Source organism: Phaenicophaeus curvirostris, chromosome 6 (assembly GCF_032191515.1).
Source record: "Phaenicophaeus curvirostris isolate KB17595 chromosome 6, BPBGC_Pcur_1.0, whole genome shotgun sequence".
NCBI classification, from domain to species: domain Eukaryota; kingdom Metazoa; phylum Chordata; class Aves; order Cuculiformes; family Cuculidae; genus Phaenicophaeus; species Phaenicophaeus curvirostris.
Window position 1 is genome coordinate 533,971 of NC_091397.1, and position 17,457 is coordinate 551,427.

At 53.6% G+C, this 17,457-nt stretch overlaps 1 protein-coding gene across 10 annotated transcripts in view; it reads left to right on the forward strand.

Moving 5' to 3' along the window:
• MAP4 (microtubule associated protein 4) overlaps positions 1–17,457 on the forward strand; it is a 140,596-nt gene that overhangs the window by 21,800 nt on the left and 101,339 nt on the right. For all 10 annotated transcript variants that reach the window (XM_069859118.1, XM_069859119.1, XM_069859127.1 and 7 more), the window contains exon 2: positions 6,566–6,617. The gene's annotated coding sequence lies outside the window, so the exon portion shown is untranslated. The remainder of the gene's footprint in view (positions 1–6,565; positions 6,618–17,457) is intronic.

Here is a 17,457-nt window from a genome sequence, read left to right on the forward strand (position 1 = left end):
GTGGGTATCGCCTTCTGCTTACGCCTTACAGAACTAATCTACTCTTACTAGCTCTGATTTTAGCTGCAAGTCTTAAATGTTGGTGTTGGATCATAAACTGTGGGAGAGCCTTTGTGTTCTTTTGTTCCCCTTGCCCTTCTTCTGGAAGGTCTCTCTAAGGTCTCCTCAGAGCCTTCTCTTCTCCTGAACATCCCAACTCTCTCAGCCTGTCCTCGTACGGGAGGTTCTCCAGCCCTCACATCATCCTTGGAGCCTCCTCTGGCCCCGTTCCAACAGCTCCATCTCCTTCTCCTGCTGAGGATTCCAGAGGTGGCCCCAACCCTCCAGCTGAGGTCTCACAGGTTCTGTTGTGTTCGTAATCCAGTGTAGATGACATGGAGTTTTGTCTCTGATTGGTGTTGGAGACAAGGAATTCTGCTTCCGTTTCCCCTTGGCCAGGGGCTCCTGCACACCCAGGAGAGGCTGTTTCCCTGCCCTCCTCTGCTTTTAGGAAGGGCTTGTGTGTGGTTTGCCCTGGGGCTGCGTTTGTTCACCTGGGGCTGATGAGGAGCCCTGGGTGTTCCTAACCAGGCCTTAGCTGGCTCTGCCGGCACCGGTCCTGCTGTTCGGAGCCTTTCGAGCCGTTCTGCTCAGCTTGGTCTCTGGTTTCGGTAACGGAGACGCACGGCACTGGAGGCCAAGCTGTGCAGCTCGTGTGTGTGGCGGTAACGGATATCGGGGAGGGGAGATGGAATGTCCCGAAAGCGTCTTCTGTCTTCAGTAGCGGATTTCACACAAAGCAAACAGAAAAGGACATTGATTTCTAGCACCTCAGGAGCAGCGTTAGGGGGGTGCGGTGTTTATTCCTCCATTCCTCCACCCCTTGCTCCTATTCTGGAGCACGTCCCATGCGAGGACAGGCTGAGAGAGTTGGGATGTTCAGCCTGGAGAAGAGAAGGCTCCGAGGAGACCTTCTAGAGACCTTCCAGAACCTGAAGGGGCTCCAGGAAAGCTGGGGAGGGGCTGTTCCCCAAGGCTTGTGGTGATAGGACGAGGGGCAATGGGGACAAACTGGAGAGGGGCAGAGTTAGACTGGACAGGAGGAGGAATTTCTTCAGGATGAGAGTGATGAGACCCTGGAACAGGTTGCCCATAGAAGCTGTTGCTGCCCCATCCCTGGAGGTGTTGAAGGCCAGGTTGGATGGAGCTTGGAGCCCCTGATGCAGTGGGAGGTGTCCCTGCCCATGGCAGGGGTGGGACTGGATGATATTTAAGGTCCCTTCCAACCCAAACTGTTCTAGGATTCCATGATTTGATGATTTTAAGCGCCAGTAGGGACTTGCATGTGGTCACCCTGCTTTGAAGAATGAGGCTTCACGGGTGTAAACACAGCCCTTCCCCATCGATGCTGACACTGGACGTCCTAGTGAGGAAGCCGCCTTGGTGACTGCACAAAACACCATCAAATTAGCAGCCTGGACGGGATCTTTGAGTGATGAAAGCTGCTTTCTTTGTCCTCCTCAAGTGATGGGTGATGCTCATCCCCAGCTGAGGCAGAAGAGGCACTGGAGCACCTCCAGTCACCCTTGAACTCACGTGTGTTACTATTTCACAGCCCAAGGCTTGATGCAGGTCCTTGCGGCCCCTTTTTCTGATGGGCCTGCAGCTGAATCTATACTTTAGGAGCCTCCCTAACATCTCAGATCATTAAAGGTACCTGTCTCTGGTCTGCACCATCCAAAAAGTTGGCAGGATGCTGCGTTCGGCTGTCGGAGCGTGGGCTTGTGCTTTGACAGCTAAAGCCTGTGACAGGAGTCACGGCGGATCCCTATTGATTAGATGTAATGGTAGGAAGAATCCCTGAATTCTTAATGCCTTTTATTTTTAGATGTAATTTGGCTAGGCTGGAGGCTTCCTGTTCAACGAGTTGTTCCAAAAATAAATATTTCAGAAGGGGATTAAACTTGAATGTGAAAGACAGTTTTTCTTATGCATCAGCATCCATGGGAGGAACTGGACAGAGATTGTTGTTCTCCTTCCATTTGCATGCTCCGAAAACCAATTAGACCTGCTTTCCGCAGCACCGCTCCTCCGCACCAGAACCTGGACATGCTGTGGGAGTGCGACAGCAAGAGCTAATTTTAGCTCATTTAGAGTCATAGAACGGTTTGGGTTGGAAGGGACCTTAAAGATGACCCAGTTCCACCCCTGCCATGGGCAGGGACACCTCCCACTGGATCAGGGGCTCCAAGCTCCATCCAACGTGGCCTTCAACACCTCCAGGGATGGGGCAGCCACAGCTTCTCTGGGCAACCTGTTCCAGGGCCTCCCCACCCTCATGGGGAAGAAATTCCTCCTCCTGTCCAGTCTAACTCTGCCCCTCTCCAGTTTGTCCCCATTGCCCCTCGTCCCATCCCCACAAGCCTTTGGGAACAGCCCCTCCCCAGCTTTCCTGGAGCCCCTTCAGGTTCTGGAAGGTCACTCTAAGGTCTCCATGGAGCCTTCTCTTCTCCAGGCTGAACATCCCAACTCTCTCAGCCTGTCCTCGGACGGGAGGTTCTCCAGCCCTCGCATCATCCTTGGAGCCTCCTCTGGCCCCGTTCCAACAGCTCCATCTCCTTCTCCTGCTGAGGATTCCAGAGCTGGCCCCAACCCTCCAGCTGAGGTCTCCCCGAGAGGAGCAGAGGGGACAATCCCCTCCCTCCCTGCTGCCCACGCTGCTCTGGATGCAGCCCAGGACACGGGGGGTTTCATGTCGAGCTCACGTGGAGCTTCTCCCCCTGCAGCCCCCCGAGTCCTTCTCCTCAGGGCTGCTCTCCAGCCCATCACCCCCAGCCTGGATTCAAACTGGGGTTGCCCTGACCCAGGGGTAGGACCTTCCCTTGGCCTGGTTGAACCTCCTGGGGGTCTCCCAGCCCCACTGTCCAGGTCCCTCTGGATGACATCCCGTCCTTCCCCTGGGGCAACTGCCCCGCTCAGCTTGGTGCAGTTAGTCCTGCTAACTTAGCTCATTTAGTCGTGCTAGTGGCACCTCAACTGTGAGAAGAGATACTTTACTCACTTTTGTATTGAGCTTCTACTAAGAAGGAGTGGGCTTTGTTGTTTCTCCTCCTCTACTCCTCTGTCGTATGACCCCACCTTGGAGTCCTGGGTCTAATTCTAGAATCCCCTTACAGAAGTTGGAGATGGAACTGTTGGAACGAGTCCAGAGGAGACCACAGTGATGATCTGAGGGCTGGAGAATCTCTGCTATCAGGCCAGGCTGAGAGTTGGGATGTTCAGGAGAAGATAAGGCTTTGGGGAGACCTTAGAGCAGCTTCCAGTACTGAAAGGGGCTGCAGGAAAGCTGGGGAGGGGCTTTTTCCAAGGGCCTGGAGTGATAGGATGTGGGAGAATGGCTTCAAACTGGAAGGGGGAAGATTTAGATTAGACATTAGGAAGAAATCCTTTCACGATGAGAGTGGTGAGACAGCGGCCCAGGTTGCCCAGAGCAGGGGTGGCTGCCCCGTCCCTGGAGGGGTTCAAGGCCAGGCTGGATGGGGCTGGAGCCCCTGATCCAGTGGGAGGTGTCCCTGCCCATGGCAGGAGTGGAACTGGATGATCTTTAAGGTCCCTTCTGACCCAAACCATTCTGTGATTCTCACCAAGGTTGATTTCTGCCTTGGCTTTTGCTGTTTGTTTCTCTTTTTGCGGATCTGAATGTTTGTGCCTTAAAGTTTTACTACTATTTCAACCCATCTGGAATATCGAGAGCAATATTCAGAGATCACTTGTGTCACAGGCTTTCCTCTCGGTCTCCTGGGGGTGTCTGCAGCCTCTCGTTGTCTGTTCTCTCTGTGGGGCAGCGAGCTGCTCGCTCCCCGTGCCCCCCCGGCCCTTTGCTCGCTGGCCTGAGGTCGTTGGAGCTGCCCCGTTAAGGAGCGATTCCTGCGCTCTCTGGCCCTTCAGGAGCGTTCAGGAAGGTCCTTGGTTGGTCCTTGACACTGGTGATTCGGCAGCCTGAGTCACTCCTCCAACTTTCCAGAATCATCGCGTGTTGTTTCTTTATTCAAATCGCTTTTGACATGCGGAAATCCACCGAGCTGCAGAAACAGCTCCACTTGGGCAGCTGCTTATTTACTGTCTGATTGCATGAGCCCCGCTGGCTTTTACCTTTGTCACCCTGGATCCTTACAGAGACGCTTTCTTAGAGTCTGTCCGCTTTAATAAGAATTAAATGTGCCTATTTCCGAACCGTATCTGCTTGCTTTACAGTCAAGGACCTTTATTCTTCCGTGTGCCGCTCCAGTTGGGAAGTAGGATCTGCTACTACAAGTAGCAAGAGTTGCGTGACTCCTGCGACTGTCGCTCTTGCTGCTCATGAATGTTTCCTGAGCCCATTAGAGAGTTCAGTGGAACTCAGGCTTGTGTTTTGAAGACTCTTTAAATTATTAGAACAACTTCAGCACTTCCCTTCTCTCCCAGGAGATGCTCTGCCCTAAAACCTTGAATGAAATCTAAAAGGAGTCTCTTTCAAACCCTGTTGGATGTCCCCGAGCTGCCTCACGCCGCTGCGGGAACAGGGATTTGATGCTTAACAAAAATCCATTAAATATTTGGCAGTGGTGCCCACAGAGGGAGAAAATCCACCATATGTTCTAGAATAAATTCCTATTTTGGCATCCTGGTGAGTTCAGTTGTGACTGAGGAGCCCAGCCAGGAGCTCGGGGCTGTGAAGTGACTTTCCTTGGGTCAGGGTGTTGTTAACGTGCTGCTAGCATTATTTGCCTCGGAAAGGGCTGGGATGGAAGCCCAAGATGCCGTAGTCTCCAGGTTTTGTGGCCACCGTGTGTATATAGCTCAGGGTTCGCAAGCCTTTGTGTTTGACCCGTGATATCCAACAGCGAGATGCTGCTTCGTGTGGGGTGCTGGATCCACGCCGACCCGCTCAGCCCTCTCTCGAGGGATCCGTGTCCCCTGCACGGTTAGGAGTGGGAGATGTTTAAATGTTTATGCCAAGATTTGGAGATCATAGAATGGTTTGGGTTGGAAGGGACCTCAAAGATCATCCAGTTCCAACCCCTTGTCATGGTCAGGGACACCTCCCACAGGATCAGGGGCTCCAAGCTCCATCCAACGTGGCCTTCAACACCATCCTGCAATTCGAGACAGAAAGTGCTAAATCCCTGCAACTCGAGGCTGTCTGCTCACGGTAACGTTTTGAGGAGGATGTATGGGAATTGCTTCCCTGCCTCTGCCTGGAATCCCTTTTGGGCTCTGCCCCCGCTGCGCTGTGAGCGTGTGTCGTGGTCCGAGGAGAGCCAGCAGTTTGTTCCATCCTCAGGACTGTCACCAGAGACCAGCAGGGACAAGGAGTCACTGCTTAATCCGTAAAAGCAGAGATGAATCATTGATGCTTGCTCTGAAACGTGCCCACGCTTTTGGGACTCCTCAGGATGCCAGAGGTGGTTTGTTACAGATGGAGAGGACTCGGTGAGGTCTCAGGTGGAAGGAAACAAAGTCGCCTGGGGTATCAATGGGATGCAGGGAATTCAGGGAGGAGGGAACGGAGCCCACGTGCGTTGAAAACCAGATGAGTTTGGAGCAGCCTTTTAGTTATAAAAGTACAAGGAGCTTGGGAACCCGGAGAGCTGAGGAACAAGAACTACAGCTGCAGGATGTGAAACTGGATATTAGAGGATGGCAAACACGATGGGGCAGTATGCAGACCTGGCATTACCTGTTTTCTGGTAGCGTAAACGAGATAAAAAGGAAGAGAGGGTGTGCCGGGAGGTGGAAGTGAATAATAGAGAGCTCCTCCTTGCTTGTGTTGCTCTTCGGTGTCACTTGCGTATGGATCGTGTTGGGGAGAAACGCGGCTGCCGTTTGGAATCGGGGTCACTGTGTACACACGGCTGTCACAGAGTCAGGGAATGGGTTGGGTTGGGAGGGACCTCAAAGATCATCCAGTTCCACCCCTGCCATGGGCAGGGACACCTCCCACTGGAGCAGGGGCTCCAAGCTCCATCCAACGTGGCCTTCAACACCCCCAGGGATGGGGCAGCCACAGCTTCTCTGGGCAACCTGTTCCAGGGTCTCATCACTCTCATCATGAAGAAATTCCTCCTCCTGTCCAGTCTCACTCTGCCCCTCTCCAGTTTGTCCCCATTGCCCCTCGTCCCATCCCCACAAGCCTTTGGGAACAGCCCCTCCCCAGCTTTCCTGGAGCCCCTTCAGGTTCTGGAAGCTGCTCTAAGGTCTCCTCGGAGCCTTCTCTTCTCCAGGCTGAACAAGCCCAACTCTCTCAGCCTGTCCCCGTACAGGAGGTTCTCCAGCCCTTGGAGCCTCCTCTGGCCCCGTTCCAACAGCTCCATCTCCTCCTTCTGCTGAGGATTCCAGAGCTGGCCCCAACCCTCCAGCTGAGGTCTCCCCGAGAGGAGCCGAGGGGACAATCCCCTCCCTCCCTGCTGCCCACGCTGCTCTGGCTGCAGCCCAGGACACGGGGGGTTTCTGGGCTGCGAGCGCACGTTGTCTCCAAATCCCTGCATGTCCCGGTGCTCGGTTTTGCTTGGCTGCCTGTTAATCCAGTTTCCGTTGTGTTTTGCAGGTCAGCGCTTTGAGGAGTGAAGGACCTGCTGAAGGGAACACCTGCTTTTGAGGTGAGAGCTGCATTTCCCTGCATCTTTAGTTCAAAGCAAGGCTGGGCCACAGCTGTGTGTGCGCACGAGAGCTCCGTCTGCTCTGGGAGGAACAGAACTACCGGCCAGAGCTCTGCAGCGTCAACATCCGACAGAGGCTCAGTCGCAAAGCTCAGCAGAGCTCGCTCGCCCGGCCGTGACAAGCCGAGTGTTACATGGGCTCCGGGAGAGCCCGTGTGCCTTTAAAAGGCTTTACAGGAGAGCTCTGCCGCGAGAGCATCTGCACAGCAAACACGTCTGAAGAGCACTTACCTCTCCTTTCCATTTACCGCGCTTCTAGAATCCTTCCTGTTTGGGTTTTATTGAATTCTTATCTTCTCCTGCTCATGTTCGTGGTAGCGCGGTTGGTGTGAGGCTCCCGGGTCGTCCTTCCCGGCCAGCTGGACCTTCTTTTCCGCTGCAAAAGGCGGGCATCTCGTTTATCTTGCTTCCTCGAATCTTGTTATCAGAGGAAGAGGTCTACAAAAGATTGAAGTGGGCGAAGCAGGCGAAGATAAACCAAGTCTGGTGTGATTCATTAGGAATTTGGAGCAGTGTATCGTCCAGGTTTCTCATCCTTTGTGGAAGGCACCGAAAGCTGCGCTTTCACCGGGGTCTGCAGGCAGAGAGCATGAGGTGCAGGCGCTCAGAAACAGGTTTTAGTAAAGGAATTGCAGTTTCTTTGTGGGATTTGTATGGCCTGAGGGACTGAGGTGTCTTCTCCATTGCAGTTTGATCAGCTGGGCAGGGCTTGCTCTCAAACTCTACCTATTTCTTTGTGGCCTGGGAGTGGTAGAGGCTGTTTGCTCCACCGCTTCGTGCTTCCTTCTGCCTTAACTTTAAGGAACATGAACTGATGAAGCGCAGGGTGTGGATTGTACGATGGTGTCTGCCAGAACCAGCCACGTTCTTTGGTTGTTAAGGATGCAGGGGAGCCAGAGGGATGCGGCTCGGTGACAGTTTGTTTGCACATCACCCACTGCGTCTTGCCAGGCTGAGAGAGCTGGGGTTGTTCAGGAGAAGAGAAGGCTCCGAGGAGACCTCAGAGCAGCTTCCAGTCCTGAAAGGGGCTCCGGGAAAGCTGGGGAGGGACTTTTTCCAAGGGCCTGGAGTGACAGGATGAGGGGAACGGCTTCAGACTGGAAGGAGGAAGATTTAGATTAGACATTAGGAAGAAATTCTTTACCATGAGGGTGGGGAGGCCCTGGAACAGGTTGCCCAGAGCAGGGGTGGCTGCTCCATCCCTGGAGGTGTTGAAGGCCACGTTGGATGGGGCTTGGAGATCCTGATCCAGTGGGAGGTGTCCCTGCCCATGGGGGTTTGACCTGGATGATCTTTAAGGTCCCTTCCCACCCCAAACTATTCTAGGATTCTATGATTCCCAGGATTTACTACACCTGGCTTGATGTGCTAGCAGCGTCCTGTGTCTCCTAAGACTTTGTTACGGGTATGGGGTAAAATTGTTCCTGAAATGCCTTTTTTGCCTCCTTGAGCGTCATCGGTGCCGAGTTGCGTCTCTAGCCGGGTGGACACTCCAGTGTGTCCGTCCATGGCCCCGGGCTCGCTTTGGAGCAGCCACCCCACCGCTTGTTTACACTGCGTTCCGTGGCCGCTTGCCAAACCATCTTAAGTCCTTCTCTTAAAGCCCTTTGAAGAGAAGCCAGATAAGGTGGCTTATCTCCCCCTGGGTGGGATGGAGGGCGGGGAGGTGCCCAGAATGCTGCGCGTGCTGTTCTCCGTGGCCTCAATGGGGCTGAAGAGGTCACGCGAGGTGGGTTGTCACCTCCTCATGCAGCCGAGCAGAGATGAGGCCCCAGGAGTTTAAGAGCCCTTCCTGCACGCCTGGTCTTGAACTTGTTTTCCCTTCCCTTTCACTTCACTTTGCGTTGACCGGTCAGCTCCTTTGGGTCTAGAATTGCTCTCAGACTTCAGTTTACGTGACCTTGGTAACTCCCAAGTTGTTGAAGGAAGCGAGTTTGCTGTGTTGAGATCCCTCCTTTCTTTCATCCGTCGTGCAGACATGGGAGGTACGACGTAAGCTGCCTCCTAGAGCCCAGGGGTTCCTGCGGTTCTGCCTCCCAGCAGCTGTTGTTCCGTGGTTCCAGGACGTGGAAGCCAAGCAGGTGTTTCCCACAAACTGCATTCAGCGCCTAAAAATGTTTCCTGTGGTGATTTATCTGGGAACATTTAATCCACGCTCATTCATAGTCTGGGTGAATAAAGGCGACTTCCTCCCCAACGTCCCTTGGAGGAGCCTGGGAGACCAGGCAGGAAGAGGGAAGTGTTGTGGGAGCCTGGACGGTTCTCGTTGGATGATCTGATTGAGGAATATCTTGGGTTCTCTATGGAACAGTCGTAGAATCCTAGAATGGATTGGGTTGGAAGGGACTTTAAAGATAATCTAGAAACATTACCCTGCTCCTCTCGCGTTGGTGCTCAGGAATAAATGGGTTCTTCCTGCTACCTCTGCTGTGAGCTCTTTCAGCCAAGGACAGTTCATAGAATCATGGAATGGTTTGGGCTGGAAGAGGTCGCAAAGCTCATCCAGTTCCACCTCCCACTGGATCAGGTTGCTCCAAGCTCCATCCAGCCTGGCCTTGAACACCCCCAGGGATGGGATCTGGGGGTTCTGGCTGCCAGCAAGTTAGTTGTGGAACCATGGAATGGTTTAAGTTGGAAAGGGCCTCCTGTAAAGGAGCTTGTGATACCCTAAAGAAACCTGATAACATTGCAGAGACCTGGAATTTCTCTTCTTGCTCTTTCTTTCATGAAAGCTCAGCAGTTGTTTTCTAACCAGTGTCTTATTTCTCAGCCATCCCTGAATGTATTTGGTACCGAGAGCACGGAAGTGTAAATACAATAGTGGTTGAGCTGCAGTAGCTCCTCCCTTCCTCCTCTGCTGGCTTCCTGCATGCATTGCAAGGTGGAAACTATTCTTCTGCATTAAATACTTTCTGAAATGAGTGTTCTTCCCCCTGGTGCCACCCCATCAGGCTCCAAAATTCAAAGGGTATGAGCAAAGAGGAGCAATTACTGTCACATATATTCCTTGAGGCTGAGAGGTAACAAAAGCATCCAAAGCCGTGGGACCAGCGGGTGAGGGAGGAGGTTCTGCCCCTCTGCTCCGCTCTGGTGAGACCCAACCTGGAGTCCTGGCTCCAGTTCTGGAGTCCCCAACATAAGAAGGAGATGGAGCTGTTGGAACGGGGCCAGAGGAGGCCACGGAGATGATTTAAGGCTGGAGCACCTCTGCTCTGAGGCCAGGCTGAGAGAGTTGGGGTTGTTCAGCCTGGAGAAGAGAAGTCTCCAGGGAGACCTTAGAGCAGCTTCCAGTTCTGAAAGGGGCTCCAGGAAAGCTGGGGAGATCAGGGAGTGCAGGGTCAGGATGAGGGGGATGGTTTGAAGCTGAAAGAGGGGAGGTTGAGATGAGATCTTAGAAAGAAAGGTTTTCCTGTGAGAGTGGTGACGCCCTGGCCCAGGTTGCCCAGGGCTGTGGTGGCTGCCCCATCCCTGGAAGTGTTGAAGGCCACGTTGGATGGAGCTTGGAGCAACCTGATGCGGTGGGAGGTTTCCCTGCCCGTGGCAGGGGTGGGACTGGGTGGGCTTTGAGGTCCCTTCCATCCCAACCCTTTCTCCGTGCTCCAGCTTGCTGCCAGCATTGGCCAAGAGGACACTTTCTCTACACCTTTAACCAGAGAACTACCAGGCTACTCAGAAAGGTGGTGACTCCCCATCCCTGGAGGGGTTTATAGACAAGTAGATGTTGTACTTGGGGCCATGATCTGGTGTTGGACCTAACAGGGCTGGGTCGACGGTTGGAGTTGATCTTAAGAGTCTTTTCCAGCCCGAACCATTCTGTGATTCTTTGGAGCGATGCCTTCAGGCTGATGTTTGTGGTTGGTTTTGAAAGTCCCTTCATAAACGTGGCTCTCCTTGTTCCAGTGACTTTGGTGGCTCGTAGCTGATGTCGGTCGCTTTCTGAGGCAGGAATTCTGTCGTTAAACCCAGCGTAAGGTGGTGGAAAGGCTCAAAGAGTAGAACTTCTTTTTCCTTGCTTAGAAGGAATCAGGTTCAACTATTTATTGGGTGCGAGCGGTGAAACCAAATCTCAGAGCGTGGCTGTCACGCTCTTTATACCAACTTTGTCATGAACTTTAGATGCCCCTAACAATAACTTTTTATTTATCTGCCGCTACCCGAGTCTTTCTTTCATAACCTGTCGTTTTTAGTGCTATAAACGTGTCCCTCCAGCACTCGTGCCGCTCCCTTTTCTGAACAGAGAGGCTCGGTGATGCTCTTCTGGCACCCGGCCAGCTGCGGGACTGGGCTGAGCTCAATAAAAATCCCTGGGATCCTCTCTAAGAATAAACATCACGTGAGCGCGGCAGCGTTTCCCTGCTTGGAGAGCAAGAAAATGGCTGGGGAGGAAGAACGGGAGCAGCTTAAGGGCCAGGGTGGCCTCTGGCTCTGGGGGCGAGCTACAAGGTCAGAGGAAGCAGAAGGGTCTGGTGTGTGACCTTCAGCTTTCCTTGCTCTTGAGTTCCTCAGGCCAGGATGACCCAGGCCTTCCAGAATGCGCTGGGTTTATCATTCAAGAGTCTGAGGTCCCTGGGCACCTCATCTACCCATCTTTTAAACCCCTCTGGGGATGGAGATGCCACCACCTCCCTGGGCAGCCTCTGCCAGGGCCTGAGAACCCTTTTAGGGAAGGAGGTTTTCCTAAAATCCAATCTAAACCTCCCCTGGCGTATCTTGAGGCCGTTTCCTCTCGCTCCATCCCTTTCCCTTGGAAGAAGAGACCAACACCCACCTCACCACAACCTCCTTTCAGCAGCTGCAGAGAGTGATCAGGTCCCTCAGCCGCTCCTACAACCCTTGTTCTCCAGCCCCTTCCCCAGCTCCGTTCCCTTCTCCAGACGTTCTCCAGCCCCTCAAGGTCTTTCTTGGAGTGAGGGACCCAAAACTGACCCCAGGATTCGAGGTGGGACCTCACCAGCATTGACTCCAGGGGGATGATCCCTTCCCTGCTCCTGCTGCCACCCCAGGGCTGCTCCAAGCCAGGATGCTGGTGGCCTTCTTGGCCACCTGGGCCACTGCTGGCTCACGTTCAGCTGGTGTTGACCAGCATCCTCAGGTCCTTTTCTGCTTTCCAGCCGCTCTTCCCCAGCCTGGAGCTGCACGGGGTTCTTGTGTCCCAAGCACTTGGCCTGGTTGAACCTCATCGCGTGGTCTCAACCCCTGGATCCAGCCTGGCCAGGTCCCTCTGCAGAACCTCCCTGCCCTCAGGCAGTTAGAGGCAGGGCTTCCGGAATGCTCTGCTTTTACCATTCAAGAATCTGCTAAACACGCTTATGAGGAAGACACAAACGTTCTTCTACTCTAGCAGTGTCTCATTGTGGCCTGCAGCGAAAATACCTGTTCATGTGCCCGTGAGGCAATTTCTGAGTGTTCCTCTCTGCCTGTCCCTTTGCTTTTATCCCTCTTGGTAGCACAGGAGGTGCTGGAGCTGGGGTCGGGGTCAAGTAATGGTGCCTCAGGTGGGTCTGTGTGTGGTTTGTGTTCTGGAACAAGCGGTGATGGATGCTGGGATAATGTTCTCGCAGGTAATTCCCTTGTTGAAGGTGAAGAACGTAGAATTATAGAGTTTCTTTTGACGATCTCATCTCAATCTCCCCTCTCTCAGCTTCAAACCGTTCCACCTCATCCTATCCCTGCACTCTCCAATCAAGAGCCCCTCTCCAGCGTTCCTGGAGCCCTATTTAGGAGTGGAAGCTGCTTTAAGGTCTCCCCGGTGGTGGAGTCTCCATCCCTGGAGGTGTTTAGAAGATGGAGAGATGAGGTGATCAGGGATCTGGTTTAGTATTGGACAGGTATGGCTGGACTCGATGACCTCAAAGGTCTTTTCCAGCCAAGTGGTTCTCATTCTCTTCTCCATGCTGATCAACCCCAAGTCTCTCAGCTTGTCCTCGTAGCAGAGGTTCTCCAGCCCTTGGGACACCTCCGTGTCCTCTTCCGGACTCACTCCAACAGCTCCATGTCCTTCCTGTGCTGAAGACTCCAGAACTGGACCCAGGGCTGCAGGTGGGGTTGTCGTCTCCCTGTCTCTGAGCAGTGGGAGGCTTTGTGAGTCCACCTGAAGAAGCAGCGAAGGGTTTGCTCTTCCACTTCTTTAGCTCCGAGACACCCGGGTGGTGTTGAGCTGTCACCGATGAAAGTAGTTTACCAGTCAACTTTCTCATTTGGAACCTGCTGGTTCTTTCCTGATGGACAGGTTCTCGTGCTGTGTAATTATGCTGTCAAGAGAGGTGCTTATTTAATTAAAAGAGCTGCTCTAATGAGGTCCCTGACCCAACCAGAAGAATTCCTGTAGGTGAAGGAGCAGAACTTGTATGGAAACCGAGTTCCTGGAAGCACTGACTGTGCCAGATGAGCTTCGTCTGTGCCTGTAGCTGCCGCTCTCCACAACCTCTGATGTTCTGTGCTCCTCGCTCAAGTTCGGTCTTGTTTTTTGAGCCGCGATGGCCGACCTGGCGATCCTGGGGCGCTTCTCCAGAGTCCATGCAGCCGGTGGCTTCCAGCCTTTCTTGTGGGCATCAGATCGCAGATCAGAGGAGGAGCAGCCACAAAGCTGACCTCCAGGAGCTCGACTTGAGGTCTTCCCAGTGCCATCATGCCTTGATTTATCCTTCTGGATAACCCCGAGTAAGCACAGTTCGCTGGGTGTAGCTCTTACCTCTTTCCACCAGCCTATTTCCATGAGCTGGAATTGTTTCTGCTGGTCTACAGGAAGTTTAGCTTGGAATTTTCAAGACAATAGGGATGGAACACGTTAAACGCTATTTAACACCTTATTTTACTCTTCAGTGAGCACTTTTTTGGATTAACTTGGCTTCAGAATCCATCCTCTCAGGCCTTACTCTCCCTCCTGCTCTCTCCAACGGGAATCTCTACACAAGGCAAAGTGCTGGGACAAATGTGGAGCAGGATGAATTTTGAGGAGCTGACAGAGGAGGCCACGGAGATGATCCGAGGGCTGGAGCATCTCCAGGATGAGGACAGGCTGAGAGAGTTGGGGTTGATCAGGAGAAGAGAATCATAGAATCACGTGGCTGGAAAAGACCTTTGAGATCATCAGGTCTAGCTGTACCTGTCCACTTCTAAACCAGATCCCTGAGCACCTCATCTCCCCGTCTTTTAAACACCCCCAGGGATGGAGATTCAACCACCAGGGAGACCTTCGAGCAGCTTCCAGGACTGAAAAGAGCTCCAGGAAAGCCAAGGAGGGGCTTTTGATCAGGGAGTACAGGGACGGGACAAGGGGAATGATTTGAGGCTGAAAGAGGGGAGAGTGAGATGAGATCTTGGGAAGAAATGTTCTCCTGTGAGGGTGAGGAGGAGCTGGCCCAGGTTGCCCAGAGCAGTGGTGGCTGATCCAGTGGGAGGTGTCCCTGCCCATGGAGGGTTTGGAACTGGCTGGTTTGAAGTCCCTTCCAACCCAACCCATTCCACCATTCTATGAGCTGAGGACTGAGATGAACTTGTGCAGCAAACCCTCTCCCTCTCTGCGCTCTCGTCCTTCGTCTTTCCAGGCTGTGGCAGCACCAGGAGATGATCTCGCAGGAAGAAGAAGGAGGAGGTAGAAGAGACCTAATAAAAAAGAGAATTATTGCCCCGTGCGCTGCGTTGGGAACGCGCCGCCCTTCCCTTCCTCCCCGGAGAAGGGACTCTGGCAGGCGGCAGGAAGCCCTTCGTTAAGCCCTTATTTTCTGGGCTCTTCTCCTGGGGAGGTGGAAGCTGCTTTCCCTTCTGATGCTCGTGCTATTAAAGGAAAGCAGCTGACGGGACAGCTGCTCGCTTTGCCTCTTCGCTTTGTGACCCCGCGCTCCCCGACCAGCGGAGAGAGAAGAGGCTCTGCTAACCAGCAGAAGCTGCGGCCCCTGCCCCCACCGCGCTCGCCTTCCCCTCCGTCCCCTGCCAAGGGAAACCAGGAGACTCTTCCCTTCGGTGATTAATGCAACTCGCCTTATTTGGAGCTGCCTCCGCCGAGAACCCCGTCTCCCCTGAGACAGCTCGCAAAGTCTGGCGCCGGGGAGCTGCTTTCTTAAAGGTAGCAGAGAAATACGTTGATTTTAGAGCGCGGAAGGTGGGAAAACGCCTTTATTTTCCTTGGATAAAGCGTTTCTGCTCTGGGGAGGTGACGCTCCTGCCTTTCTGAGGTCTCTTGTTTCGGTCCTCGCCGGCCTGTGCGGAGCCGGACGCTCAAAAGTCCCTCACCGTTATTATCTATGAACTCATCCTTCATGAGGCCAGTTTGAAGGCCAGCCAAGACCGTTAATCCCCACCTTCTGGAGTCCCTAAGCCCTGTGGGGCTTACGGGAAGGTTATTCTTACACTCCCCGTGACGCGGCTCTGGCACAGCCTCCTTCCCCACCTTTATTAATGTGGCTTTTGATCGGCTTGGAAGAGGCACAGCCCAGAACGCGACCGTCTCCCTTGATGCTCTTGGAGTGCTTCAGTCTGGTGGGGTGGCCCAAGGCAGGAGGTCATGCCGGAGGCCGTCGTTCTCTTGTCTCGATCTGCTTAATTAGCAAGAACGAAGTGCTCTTTTCAGTCACCCGTATGGGTATTTCTGTTCTTCTCCTTGTCCTGTCACTAGCGACCAGGGAGAAGATGTTGAGGCTCTGGAGCAAGTCCAGAGAAGAGCATCAAAGCTGGGGAGGGGCTGGAGAACAAGGGTTAGGAGGGGCGGCTGAGAGAGCTGGGGGGGGGTCAGCGTGGAGAAGAGGAGGCTGAGGGGAGACCTCATTGCTCTCTGCAACTCCCTGAGAGGAGGTTGTGGAGAGGAGGGAGCTGGGCTCTTCTCCCAAGGGACAGGGGACAGGACGAGAGGGAATGGCCTCAAGCTCCACCAGGGGAGGCTCAGGCTGGAGAGCAGGATGGAATCTTTCCTGGAAAGGGTGCTTGGTCCCTGTCGGAGGCTGCCCAGGGAGGGGGTTGAGTCCCCTCCCCTGGAGGGGTGCAAAAGATGGGTAGACGAGGAACTGGAGGACATGGTTTAGTGACAGATAGGAGTGGTTGGGCTCGATGATCTGCAAGGTCTTTTCTAACTAGGTGATTCTGTGATTCTGTGATTAAGAAGGAGATGGAGCTGTTGGAACGGGGGGTTTCTGGGCTGGGAGCGTGCGTTGCCGGCTCCTGTGGAGCTTCTCCCCCCCAGCCCCCCGAGTCCTTCTCCTCAGGGCTGCTCTCCAGCCCATCACCCCCAGCCTGGATTGAACTCGGGGGTTGCCCCGACCCAGGGGTAGGACCTTCCCTTGGCCTGGTGGAACCTCCTTAGGTTTGTACAGGCCCATTTCTCGAACTTGTCCTCTGGATTCCATCCTGTCATGACGTCTCGTACTTGAGCAAAGGCGACTCCAATTGTCCTTGGTGCTGTGACCTCCCCTGGACGTCTTTCTCCTGGTCCCTGCAGCTCCTTTCCAGGTCCCTTTGCCTTAAAGACAAATGGGTTTGGTTTTATCACACAGGAAGAGCTTTAAGTCAAAGTCTAAACCAAACCAAAGCCTTTGTAAACCTGGGAAGTTTTGGATTCAGCTTGCAGGCTGACTTGAATTACAGCTTTTGTGTTGACAGGGAGTAGAAAATCCAGATGTGGAGAGAGGAGATGGTTTTCCAGCTTTCCTCTGGCCAGTATGGGACTCCTGCCCAGTTATCTTTGTAGATGTTATCGCTTGATGGAAGCGTGACCTCTCCAAGCCATAAATGTCTGGGAGGCAGGAGGAAAAGAGGAGTTATCTCAGATCTCCACACAACAGGAAGGACATGGAGCTGTTGGAGCGAGTCCAGAGGAGGCCATGGAGATGATGCAAGGGCCGGAGAACCTCCTGGATGAGGCCAGGCTGAGAGAGCTGGGGTTGTTCAGCCTGGAGAAGGCTGTGGAGAGACCTTAGAGCAGCTTCCAGTCCTGTTATTTGAGTGATTTTCTGCTCCTCAAAACATCCTCAAAAGCAAAGCCAAGATCTGACTTTGTTTAACATCATTAAACATTCCCAAAATAACACTTCCCTTCATCCCCTGCTTCAGTGCCCAAAAACTAGGAGAAGGAATTCAGTTGGGTCGAAATTTGTTGTGCTCAGGCTTGGGATGGAAGAAGCCTCAGCAGCTTCGCTCCCTGCCGTGAGGGATCGATGCGGACGTGGGTTTTGGATGCTCTGAAGGAGGATGACTTAGCAAGTCCCTGCCCTCCTGCTGTCTCACGCCTCAGTGGCCGCTCCCGGGTCCTCCTGAGAACCTCGGCTAAGAAAAGCAAACTGACTTAGGGCAGGAGATATGGGAGCCGTGACGGAGCTGCCCTGCTTTCTTCCAGCCGAGGATTTAGTCCTGGATGTGGTTAGGAGCTAATTTTAAAGGAGATCTGATGAGACCTCACACAGGCTTCTCGTCGACTTGTGTGTCAACAGCTCCTTTAAACCCTCCACCAGCGAGGAAATGCTCCTGTGTGTCTTTTTCCACGTGGATGTGCTGCTTCTGTGAGTAGCTCGCGGTTCCCTCTGGCATAGAGGTTGCTGGGACTTTACTTCAGGGAGAACAAGTCTTCTGAGGAGCAGCTGAGGGACCTGGGGGTGTTTAGCCTGGAGAAGAGGAGGCTGAGGGGAGACCTCTTTGCTCTCTACAGCTGCCTGAAAGGAGGTTGTGGTGAGGTGGGTCTCTTCTCCCAAGTGAGAGGTGATAGGATGAGAGGAGATGGTCTAAGATACACCAGGGCAGGTTCAGATTGGACATCAGGAAAAGTTTCTTCACCAGAAGGGTCCTTAGGCACTGG